We start from the raw sequence: 19,962 nt of genomic DNA, 5'->3' as shown, positions 1-19,962 counted from the left end.
AGTCTAGTGCACAAAAGGGACCTCCAGACAGCAACACCAGCAACACCTAGAAATTTATTAAAAATGCAAAGTTTTGGCCACACCTGAGACCTACCAAGCGAGAAGCTCTGGGGGTGAGAGTGGGACCAGCAATCAGGGTTTTTTATGAATTCTCCAAGTGATTCTGATGCAGGCTAAAGTTTTCTGAGAAGTTTTTTGCTCTAGGGAGAAGACATGTTACAAATAAGCTTATCGTTATCTATTCCTGCAGAGGAAACTTTCAAATCATCTGGAACTGGAATTCATTTTATTTACTTCCTTCTTGACATAACCTAAATGGTGGTTCAGCAATGTGTAACAAGCACCAAGGCAGAGACACTGTGTGTGCACCCGAGTATGTATGTGTACACAAAGACCAATCCGTTGTCTTTCGGCAAGTAACTGATAATATGCATCTGAGAAAGACCTAGAAAAATTATTTTAAGGAAGCGACACAGGACTGATGTCACAGTCCTATGAGACAAGAAATTTTATATACTGCAGATGAAGAACGTGACTTGATTGTGGTTACCTAGTAGCCAGGAAAATAATAGGAATATGCTAGACACAACTGCTTCCCTTGTCACCCCATCGTTCTTTTGTGATCACGTGGTCATCAGCTCTTCTATTTCCATACACCGGAGATGAGATCTAAACATTCTTTTCTGTTTTAACCTTCTGTACTTGAGGGCCACCAACAATTCCCTATTTTCACCACTCCTGCCAAATGGAGGTTGGGTTTATTTTGATTTGTGTTGGGTCTGACGCTCCTCGTTAAATAAACTAGGACCCCACATCTGGCCAATGCATCCAAGAGAAAAATAGAAGGAATCAAAGTGAATTGTAGGGAGGGAAGGAGGGGGAAGTTCCCTGGAAGTCTAAAAGTAGGAAGCAAGGATGGTATTTTTGGCTTGGGACTTTCTGTACCACATGAAATTATGAGAATGACTTAATTGTTCCTGTGCATTTGAAACCCGAGAGAGACCATCATGGTTGGGTTACACCCAGACGGACCGGAGAAGGACTTAGACAGGGTGGCCTCCTGCCAAAGAAACCTGCTCTGCAGACAAGAGTGACTGAGTCGCTCATGTTTTCAGGGCCAGGTTGTCTGGTGACGGCTGGTTTTGTTCTCTCCCTCAATCCCCCTTGAGCAGACAGGGTGCTGCATTACCAGGGGCTGCCAGTTCAGGGGTAACTGGAGGGGCAGTGGGCTTCAAAAAGCCTGGGTTCTGGTCCTTCTGGTCTATCTTATGGCTTTTTTTTTTCTTTTTTAATATTTATTTATTTGGCTGTGCTGTGTCTTAGTTGTGGCAGGCAGGCTTTTCACTGCAACGTATAGGCTTCACTTTAACTGTGGCTCTACTTGGGCTTAGTTGCCCTGTAGCACAGGGGATCGAATCTGAGGCCCCTGCATTAGAAGGCAGATTCTTAATCACTGGACCACCAGGGAAGTCCCTCTAGTCCCTCTAGTGCCCTGAGGTAGCAACATTAACTTCTGCTTCCTCATCTGCTGAAAGAGGATAAACTATGTGCCTAGGCTATTTCATAGAATGACAAAGGGAAAAATAAGTGAGGGAACAGGTACAAAGAACATCCTTTGGAAACTGAAGACTGTTATGCTATTGAGAGTTACACTTGGACTCTCTGGTTTCACACAGCATCTTTTGCATCCTTCTTCTTAAAATGGGCACCTATTGGTTTGGCTGACCTGCTCCCTTTCTGCAGGAGATGGCAGTCATGATGGTCAATGCCATCTTGCCACCTGACCCCAGGAGGAGACCCCTGAACCAAGTAAGACCAATCAGATTCTCATATCCAGAAACTGGTAACAGAGAGGCTCAGAGATGGAGCTGCCAGTGGCACAGGCTCATCATACAAGCCCAGTGGCTCTCATGGGGCCACTGTACTCCACAGGGGCACTGGGCACTCTGGATTTATGTTTGGTTGTCACATTGAAGGAGGCATACTATTGGCATCTAGTAGGTGGAGCCCGGATATACTGCTAAACCCCCCTCAACACGTAGGATAGCCCCTCTCAACAAAGAATTATCAGGACCAAAATGTCAGCAGTAGCAAGGATGAGAAACCATGCTCCAAAGAGGTGGTTGAGAGGCAAATGCCGACAGGGTCCAGGTCGACAATGAAAGAATGACTCTGGCAGTGAGGAAGCCATGCTGACTGCAAGGACAGGATCTGAAGAAGAGGGCAGCCACTCTGCGGCTTCTATGTCACCCCAGGAAATGAAGACTCAAGGTTGCCAGATTCCATTTTTTTCTAGAGAGGCTAGAAATCTGGATTTTCACATGAAATCTTTGATTTTTAAATTCTAGTTCTTCTTTTTTTTTTTTTTTAATGTATGGACCAAATGAATGCATCTCCAGGCCCAATGGAGGCTAGGGGCCAACAGTTTTCAACCTCTGACCTGGAAGAAGATCCAAAGTCTCCTTCACAACTCTGTGAAGCTAAACAGCTTCTTCCCTTACTTCCCTGGATGTTGTGAGGCAGCACAGGATGTTATATCTGTCTCCCAAAGATTTTTACTAGTACACACCCCTGCACCTCTCTCTCCCTCTCTCACTTCTTCTGCTATATCTTTTCTAAAATGTTTGTTTATTTGGCTGTGCCAGCTCTTAGTTGCGGCATGTAGAATCTAGTTCCCTGACCGGGGTTCAAACCTGGGCCCCCTGCATTGGGAGTATGGTGTCTTAGCCACTGCACCACAGGGGAAGTCCCTTCTGCTACATCTTTGACCTGATGTGCCATCTCCACCCAAATAAGAATCTGAATTTCTCAGGGTTGAAAGGAACCTTAGAAAAAAAAATCTAGTCCTGACCTTCCAAGAAAAACATTTGGCCAATTACTATACTTAATTTCTTCATGCCTCAGTTGCCTTATCGGTCAAATAATAATGGTACTTCACTGAGCTGTTAGCAAGGCTGAATGACTTCATACTATCACTTCAATCTCTCCTTGAATCCTTTGCCTTTGGAAATAATGCTCCAATGCTACTGCTGCTATTAATTAAAGTAATAAAATTAGCACACCTTAGGTCACCAATAGTGGTGAAGAACATGCCTGCCAACGCAGGTAGACGTAAGAGATGTGGGTCCAACCCCTGGGTCAGGAAGATCCCCTGGAGGAGGGCATGGCAAACCACTCCAGTACTCTTGCCTGGAGAATCCCATAGACAGAGGAGCCTGGTGGGCTACAGTCCATAGAGTCACAAAGAGTTAGACAGGACTGAAGCAACCTAGTACACATGCACAGGTCAAGATTAATGTTGACATTTGTCTGACCCTTAGCATAAAAACTCACATAGGGTGGAACTTGAGCATGAAATCAGACTTTCCCAGAACAAATAAGCCATGTCTCATCGGCTTATCTGAGACACATTATGTTACTGAGACACATTTTTGGAACACTGTGTGGATCTCATAGAGTATTTTGTATGTTGATGCCTGGAGGGACAAGTCTTAAGGTGATTTGGTGATTCTAAGAAGGGGCATGAATAGCAAGAGGGAAAGTGAGCAAAGAGAGAACTGCAAACTACCCAACCTGCCCTTGCAAAAAAATAAAAGTATACAAGAAACTCTTGGGCCAGAGTGTAGCAATCTCTCACCGTCTTAAGAATTTAGTGAATGCAGGGTTATGGCAAATCTAACCTGTCACAGGGCTGTGGCATTCTTTGCAGCAGCCAAATCCTTCTGGCCTGAATTCTCGCCAAGGCTACTTGACCCCCATAAAAATCCTTAACAGTGGAGTGGGCACCATTTTTTCCCTCTGCCTTTGAAAAGTTTCCTTGACAGCACCCATTACAAAGAGAACAGGGTCTGCTCGACTGGAGGCCAAAATGTTAATTAACTTTTACCCTAGTCTGCCAAAAAAAAATTTGTGGGTAGTACTCTCTGTTTCCAGCAGTATTAGAGAAGAGAAAGAAAGGAATGGAATGGAAGGGAATAAAATCCAGAAAGAATTCTGATATTAAGACCAAATGATTGCATATGCTTTTCTACCCTTGTCCTTCCTACTTTATTTCTGATCACTTTTTGCCAAATAAACTGGTCTTTCAATGACAAAGTTCATTTCATCACGTGTATATCAAACACTGGTTCTATTGCTTTCTACTGCAGATTTCACAAAGGATTTATGTGAGTTCTTCTGAGTTCATTAGCAATTCTTTTTCATTATTTCTATGAAAGCACCATGCTAGGTAAGTAAGGTATCATATAAAGCAAATAATGTACATTAAAAATTAAAACTATACTAGGAAAATAAATCTGAATTCGGTCCAAGTACTTGTTAAAGTTGATATGATTAAGATATCACTCATATATGCTAATAATCAACTTCCCATGGCTTTATCAGTAGCTAAGCTCCCCAAATAATCTGAGGAAACCAAGAGTATTCTACAGCATTGGACTGCATTCTTGTTGAAGTGGTTTCGTCCTAGGGAGAAAAGAAGTGCATCTGATATTTGCAACTTGGAAATGCAACTTGAAAATTCTTTTCAATAAATACGTATTGAGTACCTATTACATCCAGACACCTCGCTATGAGATGGAGATGAACAAGACAGGTACTTCTCTCATCTCCCTTGGGGCTTACAGTCCAATGAGGCATAAAGACAGGCTAACAAAGAATTCTAAGAGTTTGATAAGTCATGTACAGTAAGGCATGTCCTTCTCATCCTCTTCCCTAAAGAAACTTGGAAGAAGGGAGCTGAGAGAATTTAATCTGATATGAATCACAGAAATAGTCCAGAGTCTTGGGGTGAACTCTAAACTCATCATTACCAAGGTAACCAACAGAGGAGATAATTTGTGAAGAAAGCAGCAATAGGAACCTTTAAGAGAAGGGGAGGCAGAAGTGAGAGACAGATTTGAGATAACAAATTATCTGGCTTACTAGGAGGCTAAGAGTACAGAAGAGTCATGAGAAAGTGCCAGGAAAGAAAGCTGATGGGATATTGGGAAGGCCCTGGGAGTACTGGCATCAGGGACCTTAACTCTGTGAGGTAGGTGGGGGCTTCCCTGGTGGCTCAGTGGTAAAGAATCTGCCTGCCAATGCAGGAGATACGGGTTCAATCCCTGGGTCACGAAAAGCCCCTGGAGAAGGGAATGGCTACCTACTCCAGTATTCCTGCCTGAGAAATCCCCATGGACAGAGGAGAGTGGTGGGCTACAGTTCATGAGGTCACAAAGAATTGTATATGACTCAGCAACTAAACAACAACCTGAGGTAGCAATGTTATTATCACCCCCATTCTACAAAAGAAAAAACTCTGAGGCAGAAGTCACAAAACTTGTCCAAGGCTGTTAGCAAGTCACGGAGCCAGGATTCAGGCACACCCAGCCTGGCTCAAGAACATCTGTTCCACATTCCATGTGTGCTGAAGATGTTAGACATGCCTTAATAGGAAACGGGAAGTCACAGAGGGTTTTTAAGCAAGGTACTATGTAATTTAAACGCTGATATCAGGAATTCACGTAGTCACTGAATGTAAAATGAACTGGATGGGTTGGGGAGGGTACCTGGCACTTAATGAATGCCTAAGGTGTGTCCAGACCGCCTCAGACGTATCTTACTGTTTTATCTCATTACCCAATAATCTTCACTCTGAAAGAAAGAGATTCCCATCTCACTGGCACTGGACTAAGTCTCAAAGTGTCCGTTCATTGCTGTATGTGGTGGAATCAGATTACGAACTCAAATGAGACCATCATGAAAGTCCCTACTGTTCCAACCACACTGTCGGAGAAAAGCTGGAGGCAAGGAAACCAGGTGGTAGGTTCTTACAACTGTCAAGATGAGTGGTCTTGAGAATTAGAGGAAGGGATGGGTAGAAGACTTGATAACTGATCAGACACTGAAATCAAGGGAAGACTGAAGGAAAAAAAAAGAAAATGACATCAGGATTTCAAAATTCCAAGACTGGAACACTTGTGACGCCATTCATAGAAACTAAGAAGTTAAAAGTAGTAAGATGTTTTTGTTGAATCTGGGAGGTCGAGAATAATAGGAGCCAACCAGAATAGTGACTAAGAATACTAACACTGAGCACTTACTATTTGCCAGGTACTGTACATGCACCAACTAATTTACTTCTCATGAAACGCTTTATTATTCCCATTTTAAAGCAGAGAAAAATGAGTAAGCTACCCAAGATCACACAGTGAGTAAACTGTAGAGCTGAACTTGAAATTAACTTCATTTCTGATAGGAACTGGACATTTCCTGCATTTCTTCTGTCTCAGAGGAGAAAGAAGACATGATAATGGATTAGAAAGAGTTTCATGGCTGGGTAATTCTAGAGGAGCAGAACCAGGATGAATGGATAAATGTCATAAAAAAGTAAATTTTAGCTCGAACACCAGGTTTCTGTGGTAACCTGTTATTTATTCGAATTAAAAAAAATGGATTATGTAAAATTCTTTTAAAAGAGAAAAACAAAAGAAACAGTCACCCTCACATTTCTAATAAATGTAGCTGTTCAAAAATAAATAGGCTCCCTTCTAAGACAATGAGTTCCTAATTACATATTTAAGAATACTGTCAGAAATTGTCAGAAGGATTTCTGGACAAGGGAAAGCAGCAACATTACAGCACATAACAGATCTCTCTTAACTTCCTGCCTTTTTCACTTCACTGGTTGGTCACTTCTCAGTATTACCCTTCTCCCTGGATGATGCTACTGGTCTTTACTGAGAAAAGGTGTCCTTTATGTCACCTTTGGGCTTTTCTGGTGGCTCAGACAGGAAAGAATCCACCTGCAGTGCAGAAGACGTGGGTTCAATCTCTGGGTTGGGAAGATCTCCTGGAGGAGGGCATGGCAACCCTCTCCAGTATTCTTGCCTGGAGAATCCCCATGGACAGAGGAGCCTGGTGGGCTACAGTCCATGGGGTCACAAAGAGTAGGAAATGATTGAGTAATTAAGCATAGCTCACGTTACCTCTACAGCTTAAGAAACTGTCACAGTGAAGCTGTATCTATACCTACAAGTGGTTTAGACAAGGTCAAAGGTCGTGTCAAACATCAAGGTCAATGGAGAAGGCAATGGCACCCCACTCCAGTACTCTTGCCTGGAAAATCCCATGGACGGAGGAGCCTGATAGGCTGCAATCCATGGGGTCGCGAAGAGTCGGACACGACTGCGCGACTTCACTTTCACTTTTCACTTTCATGCATTGGAGAAGGAAATGGCAACCCACTCCAGTGTTCTTGCCTGGAGAATCCCAAGGACGGGGGAGCCTGGTGGGCTGCCGTCTATGGGGTCGCACAGAGTCGGACACGACTGACGCGACTTAGCAGCAGCAGTAGCAGCAGCAGCAAGTAGTTCTGTCAGAGGGGAAAGTGAAATCTAATTGAGTCCTGACCCAGATTTTATTGAGTCTAAGAAGCACATGGGTGGGGAGGGGAAGGGAGAAGAGCACACTGTTTTGCTTTTTAACATAGCTGAAATCAGACTGTATCTTAAAATTGATGACATGTCCCTTTTAAGTCAATAGCATTTTTCTTTCCTAAATATACATCTTAAAGGGTGCTTCTTAAAAATCGATGGCAACAAAAATGGAAACAGTTGACAGGAAATAAACATCAGTTTCTTAAAAAAATAAACCAATGGAGACTTAGTTTTGATGAAATGTGGTGATTTCTGAACATGATATATAAACAGTTTCAACATGAGAATTAAAATTCCCATTCAAGAATTAAGAGTACATAGTTCAGTTCAGTTGCTCAATGGTGTCCAATTCTTTGCGACCCCATGAATCACAGCACGCCAGGCCTCCCTGTCCATCACCAACTCCCGGAGTTCACTCAAACTCACGTTCATCGAGTCAGTGATGCCATCCAGCCATCTCATCCTCTGTCGTCCCCTTCTCCTCCTGCCCCCAATCCCTCCCAGCATCAGAGTCTTTTCCAATGAGTCAACTCTTTGCATCAGGTGGCCAAAGTACTGGAGTTTCAGCTTCAGCATCATTCCTTCCAAAGAACACCCAGGGCTGATCTCCTTTAGAATGGACTGATTGGATCTCCTTGCAGTCCAAGGGGCTCACAAGAGTCTTCTCCAACACCACAGTTCAAAAGCATCAATTTTTCAGTGCTCAGCTTTCTTCACAGTCCAATTCTTGCATCCATACACGACCACTGGAAAAACCATAGCCTTGACTAGACGGACCTTTGTTGGCAAAGTAATGTCTCTGCTTTTGAATATGCTATCTAGGTTGGTCATAACTTTCCTTCCAAGGAGTAAGCGTCTTTTAATTTCATGGCTGCAATCACCATCTGCAGTGATTTTTGGAGCCCCCCAAAATAAAACCATTCAATATCACAGTAATCCAAGTCTATGCCCCAACCAGTAACACTGAAGAAGCTGAAGTTGAACGGTTCTATGAAGACCTACAAGACCTTTTAGAACTAACACCCAAAAAAGATGTCCTTTTCATTATAAGGGACTGGAATGCAAAAGTAGGAAGTCAAGAAACACCTGGAGTAACAGGCAAATTTGGCCTTGGAGTACGGAATGAAGCAGGGCAAAGGCCAATAGAGTTTTGCCAAGAGAACGCACTGGTCATAGCAAACACCCTCTTCCAACAACACAAGAGAAGACACTACACATGGACATCACCAGATGGTCAACACTGAAATTAGATTGATTATATTCTTTGCAGCCAAAGATGGAGAAGCTCTATACAGTCAGCAAAAACAAGACTGGGAGCTGACTGTGGCTCAGATCATGAGCTCCTTATTGCCAAATTCAGACTTAAATTGAAGAAAGTAGGGAAAACCACTAGACCATTCAGGTATGACCTAAGGGTGCACAGTAAGACCTCATTGTTTACCCACTCTCTGGAAACTATATTCAATATCCTGTCATAAACCATAATGGAAAAGAGTTTGAAAAAGAATGTGTATAAATATATACATGTATAACTGAGTAACTTTGCTGTACCGCAGTAATTAACAAAACATAGTAAATAAACTACACTTCAATAAAATTACAAAAAAGCATTAAGGGTGATACAGCTAAGAGCCGTGTGCACTGCGTCAGCTCTGGTGTGTGCTATTGGGGAGGGGGACCCAAGGTTACAGGAAAGCAGCAGGGCTGTGATCTGGCTGGCCCACAAGAGTATCTGGGAGGTTGTTGCCTTCTCCTTGTCGTTGTTTTAACTGGAGTATAGGTCTTTACAATGTTCTGTTAGTTTCTGCTGGACAGGAAAGTGAATCAGCCACATGAATATATATACCCTTTTTTCCTTGGATTTTCTTCCCATTTAGGTCATCACAGAGCACTGAATAGAGTTCCCTGTGTGATACAGTCGGTTCTCCTTAGTTACCTATTTCATACATAGTTATGTATGTATGTCAATCACAATCTCCCAATTTATCCCACCCCCTTCCCTCTGTCGTGTCCATTCGTTTGTTCTCTACATCTGTATTTCTATTTTTGCTTTGCAAATAAGTTTGTCCACACCATTTTTCTAGATTCCACATATATGTGTTAATATATGATATTTGTTTTTCTTTTTCTGACTTACTTCACCGTATATGACAATCTTGAGGTCCCCTCTTGTCTCTGGAAATGGTACAATTTGGTTCCTTTTTATGGCTGTGTAATATTCCAATGTACAATGTACCACATCTTCTTTATCTATTCCTCTGTTCATGGACATTCAGAGGAATAGATAAAGAAGATGTGATTGTCACCTTCTATTATTACTAAGCTTCCGGGGCTCTGGTGTTTTGAATTCAGAGCTACAAGCCCATCGTGTGCCCACTGTGACTTCTCTGACCCCAGGAGCCCCTGCTGGCTGCCTGGAGGCAGAGGAAGCTTCCAAAAACAGGATGAAAACAGAATCCTAGAGACATCTGAGGTTCAAGACGTAAAGGGGCAGGAGAGGGAATCTCCCCTTGTCCCACCTGTACATTTGAATGAAGTGGGGCATCCTTCCCTGTGGCCTTGGTCCTAGAGGGCAGGACCCACATTGGCTACAAATGATAAATAGGAACAGAAGTGTTAGATGGGAGAAGGTAGGGTAACTAGATTTTCTGAGGTCAAAGAACACAGCACAAAGCCAGACAAGTACATATATCTAGGGTTTCCCTCGTGGCTCAGTAAAAAATCTGCCTGCAATTCAGGAGACCCAGATTCAATCCCTGGGTCAGGAAGATCCCCTGGAGAAGGGAAGGCTACCCACTCCAGTATAATGTCAACCACCTTATTTTCTTCATAGAGTTCATAGCTTGGCTTCAACATCACCAAGTCTGACACACTGGCTGAGGTTATAAAAGTGAAAAAGACTCGAAAAGATAGTGGGAAAAGACAGGACCCATGTTGGCTACAAATGATAAATGGGCAAAGAAGGCTTGGTTGGGAGAAGGCAGGGTAACTATATTTTCTGAGGTCAAAGAACACAGCACAAAATCAGGTAAGTACAGATATCTATGTGGACAATAGGCAGAGTATATGACATCCAAACCATTAGAAAACCCACACTAAACTTACTATGCAGTGTCCCTAGACTGTGAACACACAAAAATGCAAGTACTGGTCAAATAAGTTAAATGCTGAATTGTAGGGGATTCCCTAGAGGCCTAGTAGGACTCAGCACTTTCACTGTTGCAGGCCTGGGTTCAATCCCTGGTTAGGGAACTAAGATTCTGCAAGCCACGCAACATGGCCTAATAATAATAATAAAAGAACTGTGATAGAAGAGCTGAAAATTTTAAAAGGAAAAAAAAAAATGTTTAATCCTGAGTTGAGTAAGAGAGAATAGTCTTAGATAATCAGGATGTCTTGTCTTGGGAATTTGGCAGGTTTAGGGGAGTGATCAGGAGAACGGAGAATCTGGGTTGGTTCAAGGTGAGAAGTGGGGAAGAAGCATCTCAGAGATGCAGACACACAGAGTTCTCCAAGTTCCCCAAACCATGAGTGTTCTCCCTGAAGCCCAGGTAGATGAGAGCTATGTCCTGACTGTTTATTCCTATCTGAGCAACTCACACAGAAAGCAACACAGAGCAGAGCCTCAGAATTATTGGTTGAACAAATGCCCAAGTGTTGCACCTGCTTCGGTCTGACTGCTGAGAAAATTTTCAGACTAAGAAGGAGTCTTATATCCTAAAGATGTTAAAAGACTCCTAGGGCTTTACTTCTATCAAGGAGCAAGGAAGGTCTTGAGGAGAATCCAGGTTATTTCAACTACAAGTTACAAGTTTAAAATAATACTTGGATTTGCTTTTATTTTTAGCATTCTAAGACTTTTTACAAAGATAGGACTTTAGCCTGGAGAATTATTAATATCTTCCCCTTTCAGCAGGGTTTCACAATCTAAACTAATTCAGTTTTCCTTTTCTATTAGGGGGGGAAAAAATCTCCAAATTACATAACCAGGGATTTTGTGGAAACGATCAAAGCTTGACTGAAGGCCTTAAATTCCTGTAGTGAGACCCAGTCAGCAGGGTGTGAGATCAGCTGACCAGCACCCAGCATCCAGAGAAACCATGAGTGGAGACGATTTACCATTTCAACTCGGATTTCCTAGTGTCTTGACAGCGCAATCTAGTAATACAGCCTTTAGAAAACAGGTACTAAGATGTACATGTCCAATCACTTTGTAGGCTTCTTAACATGAAAGCATACTAATAGTCATTTTTAAAGCTAACCTATTATACCCTCCTTATTTTTTGGTAAATTAGTAAAATTAGTTAAAATTAAACTGATCGAGGCTGGGGGAAAGCTGCTGAGTGAGGAAGCTTGGTGTCTGTTTTCATCACATCTGTCCTGACCCTGCATCAGCTTAGGCAAGTTTTTGAACTCCCGGTATCTGGCCTTGATCCTCTCTCCTGTCAAATGGGGGACATGGATGGACCCTCACAACCTTTTCCAGCTCTGACCTCTGTGACCTGTGACCAGGGCCATCCAGGAAATCAGAATGTGGAAGCATCAAGAATCTTCTCAAAGCAAAACAACTGGAACTTCCAAAGTAACAGGAAGAAATTTCACCACACGTTCTTCATGGTCTCAGATACTTTAAACACCAAACTCTCATCAAACTCAAAGATCTCATTCCTCTTCTACTGGGTATACTTTTTTATTATCAGGTGCTTATATGGAAAAAAGAAAAACCCAGATGGCTATGTATTTCTCTCAGTACACAAATAATTCTCACTTCCTCTGGAAAATTGCACAGAATTAGTTGGGTGGTCAGACTGAACCCAACTTCCAACTTAAAGTCACAAGATGTTTTTCAACATCACATCAGCTAGTGATATCTATTGGTTTTTAAATAATTCTCTGAGTCTAAATGATTCCTACACAATCTTACACAACAGATTTACATTTTAATGATTTTATCCTTCTGATTTTGTCTATGGACCTTGCTTTTGTGTTAAAATATGCATTGCTAGGAGTTTCCTGCTGGTCCAGTGGTTAGGACTTGGTGTTTTCACTGCCAAGGGCCCAGGTTCAATCCCTGGTCAGAGGAACTAAAATCCTGTAAGCCATACAGTGTGGCCACAGAAGAAAAAGAATCTAAAATAAAATAAATAATAATAATAAAATAGTCACTGCTACTTGTTTATTTTATACCTATGCTTTAATTAAAGATGTGATCACTGCATAAACTCCTCCCTTCACCAATATGCTAGAAAGGACACTGGAAAATGATTCAAACGCATCCAGTTGAGAGTCCACCTCTTACTGGCTGAGTGGCTCAGATTCTGCCCACTTCCCATCAATGTAAAAAGGGTTTATAAGACAGCAAGTCAGGGAACTCCTCAGAGAGTAAAGAGGAGGACAGCAGGAAAGTTATAAGCACCAGGATTCAGCAATCATCTACACACAGGGCTTCCTTGGTGGCCCAGTGGTAAAGAACCCGCCTGCCAATGCAGGAGACCCAGGTTCAATCCCTAGGTCAGGAAGACGCCCTGCAGAAGGAAATGGCAACCCACTCCAGTATTCTTGCCTGGGAAATCCCATGGCAGAGGAGCCTGGCAGGCTACAATTTAGTGACTAAACAACAACCCTTAGGAACTGGAACTTGTGTTGGGGAAGCTTACTGCATGGAGTCTCAGTAGGAAAAGGAACTACCACAGCCATGGTGGTATCATCTCCCTTTGCAGGGGAAGCTGTTTTTCCACTTCACTCTTTCATGGAGCATACAGCTCTGTGTGGGAGTCCCCAGTCTGGTCCTTCGTCTTGTGGGGGACAAGGGTCTGCCTCTCATCCCCAAGCACCCAATACAAGTGCAGCCCCGGGTCACTGCCCTGCATCGCCAAACTCAATGCCTGTTCACCTATGTCATTTTGTAAAATTTTTAAGGAAATCTAGTCCTAAGTATCACTCATATACAGGCACATTGTAAGCATTATATAAAGACTTGCATTGATTTACTGTAAAAAGAGTATACTCTGGGAGCCTTCCTGGTGGCTCTGAGACAAAGAATCTGTCTGCTAAGGCAGAAGACATGGGTTCGATCCCTGATCCAGGAGATTCTACATGCTGTGGAACAACTAGCTCTGTGCGCCACAACTATTGAGACTGTGCTCTAGAGCCCAGGAACCCTGGAGCCCATCTTCTACCACAGGAGTGGCCACCGCAGTGAGAGAGCTCATACACCGCAACTAAAGAGAACATCCCTCATTGCAACTAGAGAAAAGCCGTCACAGTAACGAAGACGCAGCACAGCCAAAAATAAATAAAATTATTTAAAAAAAAAAAATACACGCTGGAAAATTTAGGAGGACAAGTATGGAAGCAGAAAGACCAGTTAGAAATATCCTACAGCATTCTAGCTGAGAAATGATGGTCTATGAATTAGGGTGGCAGCCATGGAGTGATAACAGAGCTGTCAGATTTGCGGTGTCTTTATAAGCAGAAGAAGGTGTGCTGATGGCAGGACACGAGGGGTGCGGGCTGCCATTTCTAGACACATCCTGGGCCAGCGGACAAAGGAATGTTAGCCACGGGGACATCCTCTTCCCTGCCCCTCCCCAGCACATGCAAGCGGTCTTAAGAGGGGAGGGGGTGGGTTCTACAGCATGGGCACTTTGGACAAGAGTGCAGGAGCTCACCCCCTGCTGAAAGGAGGCAGAGGAGGAGAGGGCAAAGCCTCTCGGAGGTTCCTACCTCTGAAGGAGAGGAAGCGGGGTGGCAGGACTGCGGGGTGATGGGCTGGTTCCAACAGGAGCAGCGGTGATGATGTCCGATTCTGTCACACTATTCCCAGCAGGCAAAGGTCCAGGTGACAGATATCAACAAAGAGGGTGAAAGAAAGTTCACCCCTGGGTATTAATCAGGCACTAAAAGGCCTTGTGGAATTCGGCCTTTGCTCAAACCAAAGATCAGAGGTAGGAGCAGAGGTGTGCATTTGCTAACACTGGCGAAGTGGCTTCAACTTGGACATAGGCTACCTCCCAGAGTGTGGCCTGGATGAAAGATTCTGTAGGAGGGAAGAGAACTTGATCCCATTTCCAGGCTCAAACTATCTAGACTTTAGGCTCTGAGAAGGAACCGACCTGCACTGGGTTGATGACTGGTCAGACGTTGACCAGACGTTTTGGGAAGGGTGTGAGAAACTTCATTTTACAACCTCTGGGAACCCCTAGAGGTGGTGGTATTTTTTGTATCTCTCCAACCCACAGAATGTGAAGTAGCATTATTGTCAGTATCTTATGAACACAAATCATGGAAATTGAAAGGACATATACAATTTCAGCTGCCCAGAGGTGAGTCTAATCCAAACACAGATATTTTGAGCCAGGTGCAGAGACAAATCCCTGGCCACTTGAGACAAATCTCAACATGGCTCTTCCCAGGGAAAGGACTTCATTAGACCTCCATACACTGGGCAATCTACAGTGGGCTCCAGTGTGGAGTCTATAGTGCCTACAGGATTAAGCAGTAGGGCATGTGAACATCCAAGAAATGGAGTAAGTACTAGATTGTTTATGACCATATATTTAAGAAAACAAAGGCAGAGATATAGCACACACTTAAATTCTGTGAGAGGGCACCATTATCCCCATTTACAGATGTGAGAGTTGGACTATAAAGAAAGCTGAGCACTGAAGAACTGATGTTTTTGAACCGTGGTGTTGGAGAAGACTCTTGAGAGTCCCTTGGACTGCAAGGAGATCCAACCAGTCCATCCTAAAGGAAATCAGTCCTGAATGTTCATTAGACGGACTGATACTGAAGCTGAAACTCCAATACTTTGGCCACCTGATGCAAAGAACTGATTCACTGGAAAAAACCCTGATGCTGGGAAAGATTGAAGGCAAGAGGAGAAGGGGACGACAGAGGATGAGATGGTTGGGTGGCATCACTGACTTGATGGACATGAGTTTGAGCAAGCTCCGGGAGTTAGTGATGGACAGGGAAGCCTGGCAAGCTATAGTCCACGGGGTCGCAAAGAGTCAAATACGACTGAGCGACTGAACTGAACTGACAGATGAAGAAACTAGCTCAGAGAGATTAAGCAACTTTGCACATAGGGCAGATCAGGATCCAAACCCAGCACTGTGCTAACACCACAGCTGCTTCATCAAGGTTCCTGTCATCAGCAGACGGTAAAGAGGGACTTAAAATGACATTTAAATATGAGGCTAAGGTAAGTAATTATAAGAATGAGAATATTATCAATAATGACTATAATAACTAACATTTACTGAGTGCTCAGTATTAATTTATTCATCAGATATTTACTGAACTCCTACTGTGTGCCAGGCACTGCTATGGGCATTGAGAATACGGCTTCCCCAAGGAGCTTACATTCTAGTGGAGGAAACCTCAGGCCAAATGGCACGAGTTATTCCTTTTAACCCTCAAACAACACTGTGATGTACATACTCACTGTGATGTAACCTCCTTCAGTGAGGGAACCAGAGAGAATAAGTGACCCACCCACTGTGCCATAGTTAGGAAGTGGTGTGGAGCCAGAGGCAGGGCTCCCTGGAATCTTATTACCAGTCCAATTCATTAGATGCCCCAATAGCAATCCTACATATGCACAGTTGGAAGAAAATGGACCAAAGAATATAAATATCTGGGGTAGCTCCAAACCAAAAGAGATTATGACAACTGTTCAAAAGAGCTGCAGAAACACTTTGAAGGACATTCTAGGACATCTGCAAATCAGAGGGAGGAGGAAGCCCACCCAAACTTTCCCACAATCTAGTGTTCCTTCCAAGTTCATGGCATCACATGACTCGATATGGAAACTGCCAGCTGTCAAGCACTAGACGGGCCTCCTTCCTGTATAACCAAGGCCTTTTGATTCTATCTTAAGGTCTTTAAAAGAGCAAACCACAGTCATTCCCTCTCTTCCCAGAACACTCTCCTGATTAATGAGATCAAATGCAGCACAGACAGGCAGGACTGGTATTTCAAACATGTAACACTGGAATGCAGATTAATAATTTACTAATGATGCTAAACAAATATTGTTCATGGGGGAACATACCCTCCCTTTCAAATGGGAAGTTGGTTAGAATACCTCTGTACTTTAAAAAGCACACTCCCCAAAATAACCGTCTTGAATTCAATATTTATTCATGCCAATGGTTCGTTTTTGAAGAATTAATCATTCCCAGCTTCAATATTCTGTTTCAGCAGAAAGTTCACTTTAGTTTGCATGTGGATTCCTGCACTCTTTGCCCAAATAAATTAATACATATTCCAGAGTCTGGGGCTGCGATCAATGAAAAACCACAGTAAATTCCTAAGCAGTAATAGATATTCCACATGGCTTGAAATGGTTGCAGTAGAATTCTTTTTTTAAGGTTAAGAATCAAAGAACTGTAATTGAAGATCTTATAAATCAAGCAGTGGTGGCTTCTTTCTCAAGGTATCTGATGCTGACTTCAAGGATCATTTAAGGTTAACTTTTCTCTCTCATCCCTTTTTCACTCTTCCTTTTACCAGTTTCTGGCTGAATAGTATATAGCTGGACTTAGGTCCATGCCCTTAATTTAAAATGACACTGCAGCATGCAAAATGCTAGGCTAAGCACATAGAAAAGTAAATACTTGAGAAAGTATCTGAGGAAAAGTAAATACTTGAAAAAAGTAAATAGCCCTAAAATCCATAGCCAGGCCTTACACACTCGGGGGTTAGGGGTGCTGACCCCTGCACAGTCAAAAATCCACATACAACTTTTCACTCCCTCGCTCAACCCCATCAAATTAACCGGGAATAGCCTACTGTTCAGAGAAGGCAATGGTACCCCACTCCAGCACTCTTGCCTGGAAAATCCCATGGACGTTGGAGCCTGGTGGGCCGCAGTCCATGGGGTCGCTAAGAGTCGGACAAGACTCAGCGACTTCACTTTCACTTTTCCCTTTCATGCATTGGAGAAGGAAATGGCAACCCACTCCAGTGTTCTTGCCTGGAGAATCCCAAGGACGGGGGAGCCTGGTGGGCTGCCGTCTATGGGGTCGCACAGAGTCGGACACGACTGAAGCTACTTAGCAGCAGCAGCAGCAGCAGCAGCAGCAGCCTACTGTTGATCGGAAGCCTTACCCGTAAACAGTGGATTAACATTGGCTACAAAATTATTGCGGTAGTACAGCCTATGCTACAGTTAATTTTACGCAATTATGATTGAATATAGCATCTTTTTTATATTTCTCTCAAGTATAAATGGCACATGTATGGTCTGTAAGTGTGTGTATAAATTTTGATAAATTTTACCTTTTTATAATAGATTCATGTATATTTTATAGCAGTAAATGATAAAATAGACTATTATCTATATTTTATGTCTTTATGACATACCTAACTTTAAAAAAATTTTTTTTGAAATTTATGGGCTAGGTAGTTCATCTGCAAACTTTTTCAAATTGTCACAAATCTCAAAATAATGTTTCCAATATATATATATTAATAGAAAATATATATACATTTCACATACTGTAAATGAACCCATGCAGTTCAAACCCATTTTGTTCAAGAGTCAAATGTACAGTGTAAAGAAATAATACTGTTATAGTCTTTTGCAGGTAAGTTCCTAAAAAATTTTTGAGTCAATGTTAGAATATTTACAAATTAATACCCCCAAATTAATAAATGAATTGTGTTTAATGTTATAAGTGCATCTGTTCTATCTTTATGGAAGTGTATAGAACAGGGGTCAGCAAATTTCAGGATGTGAGTCAAATGGCTCACTGCTCATCTTTGTAAATAGTTTTATTAGAACATAGTCACACTCATTCATGTATGTAGTCTCTATGGCTGATTTCATGTACAGTGGCAGATTTGAGAAGCTGTGACAGAGACCATGCTGCTGCTAAGTCGCTGCAGTCGTGTCCGACTCTGTGCAACCCCACATATGGCAGCCCACCAGGATCCCCCATCCCTGGGATTCTCCAGGCAAGAACACTGGAGTGGGTTGCCATTTCCTTCTCCAATGCATGAAAAGGAAAAGTGAAAGTGAAGTCGCTTAGTCATGTCCGACTCAGGGACCCCATGGACTGCAGCCTTCCAGGCTCCTCCATCCATGGGATTTTCCAGGCAAGAATATTGGAGTGGGGTGCCATTGCCTTCCCCGCGTTCCAGCTTTACCAGTCTATAATTTCACAGCCTCACTTCACTACTGGCAGCTCTATTTTATTATTGAAGGATATAGTGATTCTCAAAAGAGGCGGAAGGAAACACAAAAACTAATTTTAAGGTAAGGATAACACAGGGATAATTCACATGGAATGAAGCTAAGAGCTCTCTTTCAAGTTAGCCTAGAATCTAAGCTCTCAATAAAAAACTGACAAATGAGTAAAAATTAATTTAAATCAAGAAGTTCCTGTCAATTTTACAGTACTTTAACTTTTACCTCCTTTGCCATTTTTAGCACGCAAATAACCCTGTGACTGGAAGTAGAAGTACACATTATTTCCATTATGCAGATGACGAACTGTATTCTCAGAGGGGTTAAATCACCTGCCTCAAAGTCACGGGTAAAGAATTCAAAGTCTCCTAATTGCTGCTACTTCTCATGTGAGACAGAGTGATAGGATTACAATGTCCAAGAATTGGCCAATGTAGTGGAAATGAGTTCTGGGTTTTTCTATAGCTCTAACACACACATTTACCTCCTCAAAATCAAAAGTAAACTCAATATTCCTATTATGACTCACAGACCCAAATGACTGAACACGCTGATCCAGGACTGCCATTACTCAGTTGTCACCGGGGTGGTGTTCATTCTCGTTAGAATAGAGATGAACCTGAACGGCAGCAGCAGTCTAGTCACAGGTGCTTCTAGTTACAGTCCTCTCTGTCCTGTAAACCCACAGCAGAACTGGCATTACCCTAATGCTAAAGTCACATCAGCTAAACTTCTCCATCACTCATGTCACCACAGAACAGAAGAGATTTCAGGAACTGACTCTGTTAGCAGTCTACTGAATCCAGCCCATTTGATTGTCAAGAGTAGCTCCCTGTCGATTTTTAATCAGGTTATTTCCTATTTCGTAGACAAACCTAACCTTATCTGTCCACCCGGCCCCCACAGGCATGCGTGCTCAGTCTCTTCAGTTGTGTCCGACTCTCTGTGACCCCATGGACTGTAGCCCACAAGGCTTTTCTGTCCATGGGATTCTCCAGGCAAGAATTCTGGAGTGAGTTGCCATGCCTTCCTCCAGGGGATCTTCCCAAATCAGGGATCGACCCCACATCTCCTGCGTCTCCTGTATTGCAGGTGGATTCTTTACTGCTGAGCCACCGGGGAAGCTCCCCTCACAATTGTACCCTAAAAAGGAGCTAAGCTGGGAAGACATATGAGTCCCCAGTTCTTCTTCCGTTTCCATGATGACTTGGTGGTCTAATTTATCTGGACTGGCCATACATGGTAGCCTCAACAACTGATGTTCAACCTTCTAAGAAATGCCACATTTCTTTTAAATCTGAAATCCTCTTTGCCTAGCCCACATCTCGCCTTACAAGTTTCTGC

The 19,962-nt window shown here is 42.8% G+C and overlaps 1 protein-coding gene across 3 annotated transcripts in view; it reads right to left on the bottom strand.

Annotated features, from left to right (window-relative positions):
• Nucleotides 1-19,962, bottom strand: part of MYO1E (myosin IE) — a 216,949-nt gene that overhangs the window by 152,989 nt on the left and 43,998 nt on the right. The window lies entirely within an intron of this gene.

This window comes from Bubalus kerabau, chromosome 10, assembly GCF_029407905.1.
Source record: "Bubalus kerabau isolate K-KA32 ecotype Philippines breed swamp buffalo chromosome 10, PCC_UOA_SB_1v2, whole genome shotgun sequence".
NCBI classification, from domain to species: domain Eukaryota; kingdom Metazoa; phylum Chordata; class Mammalia; order Artiodactyla; family Bovidae; genus Bubalus; species Bubalus kerabau.
Note: the sequence above shows the minus strand (reverse complement) of the source record. Positions and strands in the feature narration are given on the sequence as shown.